The following is a 4,557-nucleotide window of genomic DNA, read 5'->3' as shown; positions in this document are numbered from 1 at the left end:
TGGAAGCAACAGGCCTTCACAAAGGCATTACACATACCTGAGTGCAAAGGTGGCCATGGTTACTTCAAAACTGTCCTCAATGACTACAGAGCAGAGGAGAACTTGCACATTTACTTCTCTGCACAAAGATGCTTAAGTACAGATGTCATAAACCACAGTAAAATATATTACCAGAGATGACAGAATGGAAGCATAAACTGCCATAAATATTTAAAAAGGCTGCAGGAGCTAACATATAATTGTGTCTGTCTGAAACTAAAGAGCAGCTATAAGAAAAAATATGTCTGGAAACTAATTCACTGTGCTGGGACTTGAATGCTGGTTTTGGAAGCCATCGAGAGCAGTGTACCAGGTACTTCACTAACACACATCACCCCCTGGCCCCATAGGCAAGGGCCTGTCAGCCCATGAGCAGCCTGCCCAACTGAGGTCATTACCTTGTCCTGCCACCTTTTGCCCATTTGCAGAGGTAGCAGTTTCCAGACAATGTCGAAATCATACAGACTGGACAGAAGTTCAGCAAATCAAGGGCCCAGATAAGCCTTATTTTTCTACCAGAAAAGGGATCGGGTCATTCATTAACTGGGAGGAAGTCCCACAAGTACCTCTTTTCAATACAGTAAGCATATTGCTTTTAGTCAAAGACTGGGAGGTCTTTATTACAAAAATTATTTTGCTTAGCAAATTCTGATGTCATTCTCCCTTCTTTCTCAAATCCTCAACTCAAACAGGTAATTTTTTTCTCTTAACCTCTTTCCCTCTGCCCACCTGGACATCTCCTCTAAGTAAGCACAGCTTGCCAGAAATGCCTGAGGAACACTGACCAACAGCCAGTCCCGCTGAGCTTAAGAGATTATTTGACTGGAACACCATCTTGGAATAGGTTACATCAAAAGATAAACCAGCAATGGAAACATTAGGGCTAACTGTAAGACAACTGCACATGAACTCCCCATGGCTGACTCACACTGGTGGTTAAAACACAGGGGTTAAGTAGGCTGTGAAGATCTTGGGCAATTGTGCGAAGGGGTTCTGAGCAGAAGCACGGAAGGAATATGCAACCCTAATATGCACCTACGCTGGTAACCTGTGCTGGGTCCAGCTGTGGGGTCCAAACACGCACCCAAAAAGTGACCAGAAATAGAAATAATTCAGCATCTCTTTCTGGAAAGGCTGCTTTAAGTTGTATTTCTGACTGTGTGGTAGGAAACAGGTCAAGAAGAGGCCTGGTGATCAGGAACACCACTTTTCACCATCTCCTAATAAAGGCACACTTTTATAACTTTAATTGAACAAGTCTGTTACTCCTAAATTTCACTTTTCCTTTGTGCTCTAGGCTGCCTGCAAAGCTTCTGGCAGATGCCACTGACTGCCCAATTGCCTTATAAGACATATAAGCATTAATTTACTTCTTAAGATTAGCTTTAACAATACTTGTTTAGGATTGCATAACTTCTAATGAAAGTGCTTCCTACCACTGTTAGTGTTTCATAATGATTGCTGGAAAGGAAGTTGAGTGCTGTACAGGCTACTTGGCTTTCACCCCACTGGCAAGGTTTGATCAGCCCTACACCAACCTAACAGCTGCCCCTGTTCAGACTTGCAGCAGGTACAGAGCAGTTCTTAAACACAAGTACAATGAATGGCTGGAAAGAAACAATCACATTGTTGCAAGCTGAAAAGCAATTCAGTACAGCATTTAGGGAATTTTATTTAGGAAAAAAGCATAACTAGAATATGAAAAAAGCATTCAAAGTCAGAGAAGAAATTAAAGTGCTTGCTTTAGAGTAAAATAGAAACAATTTTCAAAGGTGTAGGAGTACAACAAATACAATTGTACGTGGTTCTTTTTCTTCAATGAAGAACAAGTGAATCTGATGTCTTAAAAATGTACCTTAAACCTTGTTCACCCTATGGTTGAACTCTACATGACACGTAACTCACTTGCTAATCCAGGAGACTGTAGTTATACTGGAAAAACAAAGGTTGGAGGTAATTGCTGACTAGAAAAATTTCTTAGAGAGTCACCTGACATCCCAGAAGTTTTCCCAATACTTGCTATCATCTTGTTCAGGAGGCCAATTAAAAGTCAAACCAATTAAAAGTCAAATTCAAGAAGCAAAGGAACAAAATTCATGTCCACGTTTCTTTTAATTTTACTCAGAAATATAAAAGTGCAAGTTCTGTAAATTAACAACATTTACAGTACATCACAATAAATATGCCACCTTGTGACATCTAAAAATTCTAGTTATTTATTTGAAATGAGTCATACTGAGATAAAAACTGCATCAACATCAACAAAAAATACCTGTCCCAGTAAAGATGGCCTTAATATATTAACTAGCAAGATGCATATTCCATTATTGCTATTAGACCATGCCTCCGAGTTCCAGAGTATAAAAACGTACTAGTTTACACAAAAGACCATTGAATTTTTTCTCATCACAGGCACAGTCTAACATAAAAAAATCATTTTGCCATATACAGTGTAGGAGGATCTCCTGGGGGGGGGGGTGCGGGGGGGAGAGGGAAATAATACAGAAACATACAGTTGTGATGATTTGCTAAACCCACAGAAAAGCTGCACTTTGCACAGAGTTATTGAACTGTTACATGAACATATAGTGTCTTTCTATACCCACTCCTGGCCTGGTGAGAACAGGCCTTTTAGTAAATTTACTACAATTTGCTAGCTACCTCCAAGTATGCAGACTCTAAATATCCCAACACAAATCGCATGCAGGTGCTTTGTGTCCTGAACAGCCAAGTCTCACATCATATTTAAGGAGTGTATTTAAAAAGAATTTTGCCAGTAGCTGCACCATTTCCAGCTATGTACCCAGAACAGACTGTCTGATTGCAAAACATTAAAAGTCAGATAGGACAAAATAAGATTTCAAGTACATTAAAGCCCATTTTTAAAATAATTATTTGAACTCTAAGCAGTCACTATATATATACACAATACGTAATTTTCTAGTCAATACTTATTTGGACTGACCAAATAAGGTTGAACACTCATTTATGACTCAAGATTACTGTCAAAGTGGAATAAAAAAAACCCAGTGTACTATCTGTAACACACCTAAGATTATAGAAAAATAAAACTGCTTTTTTTAAGAGTCCCTCTTCTCCTTCAGGAACTGCAACAGAAGTGTTAAACTGCTCTAGGAATGCCTTTCATAGCAGAACTGTGTCTTTCTAGAGAGAAATAAAAGTGTCTCAACCATTTCCTTTGGCCTACCAAACAGGACAGTACTTCTCTCCTCCATATCAGTCTTGCTTTAGATGTCACCTCAAAGCAAATCAATGAAGGTTAGGTGTGGGCAAAGTCTAGAACTTTGGCAACATGCTCTACAAAAAGGTAAGAAGAAATGAAAAAAAAAAAGCTTAAGCTAAGGAACTGTTTAAGGCAACCTGACCAAAGTAAAGATAAGGCTTTTGGATAACTATTTCCAAGGATATCCAGTTTTCTTAGCTTTGCAAAGTAACATAATTCAACTAACTTTCTGGTCAGATTTCCATTCATAAGCTTCTTTAAAAAATATTTACCTTCCTAGAATATAGTATTAGCTGAATATAAAGCATAAATACTAAGCATTACAGACAAAAGTAAAAAAGAGCTACAGATAAGCACACTGATGGCCAAGTATTAAAAATCATATGGTCATGACTAAAGTTTTAGGCTCTCTGAGGTATTTCAATAACTTAACATCACAGGCTTGAAATACTATACAGAGACTGGAATTTTGTTTGGTTGGGGGTTTTTTAAATACCTTTAAAGGTCACTACTATAATGATCCAGCAGCTTGAATAAAAACCATTTAAAATCTTAACATAATATTCAGAATATAAGAACTGAAATAAGAACTGCCCAAGCAGTAGCTGCATATCAGAGTATTTGTTTGGGATGTACCAGAAGCAAAGAAGCTAAATATTGACAACATTGATATTGGAAATATGAGCTGGGTTGGGAAGAAAGGGATAAAGAATAAAAGGGGGTGAGAGGTTTAAAATTCACCATTAGTCATCATGAGGTAACTGACATAAGCCACTAAAAATTAGTAAGATCTGCTTTTTGCAGCTGAACAGTTTTCCTCCTCCTCCCATGTACTGGCTAATGCTTGGAGAAAAAGGAGTATTCTGACCATTTCCAACTTCAATATTTAAATCAATTACTTATGCTGTATTGTTCTAATCAAACCAGAAGTGCTCCTCCTGGCAAATTTTAGATACAGATCTGGTTTAAAAGGTAAAAATCAACCTTGCCGATGTTGTTGAAGCAAATCGTGTGCTTATTTAGGCTCACCCACAGAGTTACAAGTAATTGTGATCAGCTTGGTTTGAACAAAATAAAAAATGAAGAGTTAAAAACACAAGGTCACTTAACCTTCTTCCTGGTTGATTTACCTTTAGTTAAAACTGTAATGTTTTTACTCAGCCATACCAACTCTGACCATACTAGGAAAGTGTCTCTGGCACAAGTGGTTTTCAGAAGAACAGCTGGTCTTCCCAACAGCTCTTTCTTCTGCTTCATCTTAAAGTGCAGGAACT

This window comes from Coloeus monedula, assembly GCF_965178545.1.
Source record: "Coloeus monedula genome assembly, chromosome: 1".
Taxonomy (NCBI): Eukaryota; Metazoa; Chordata; class Aves; order Passeriformes; family Corvidae; genus Coloeus; species Coloeus monedula.
Note: the sequence above shows the minus strand (reverse complement) of the source record.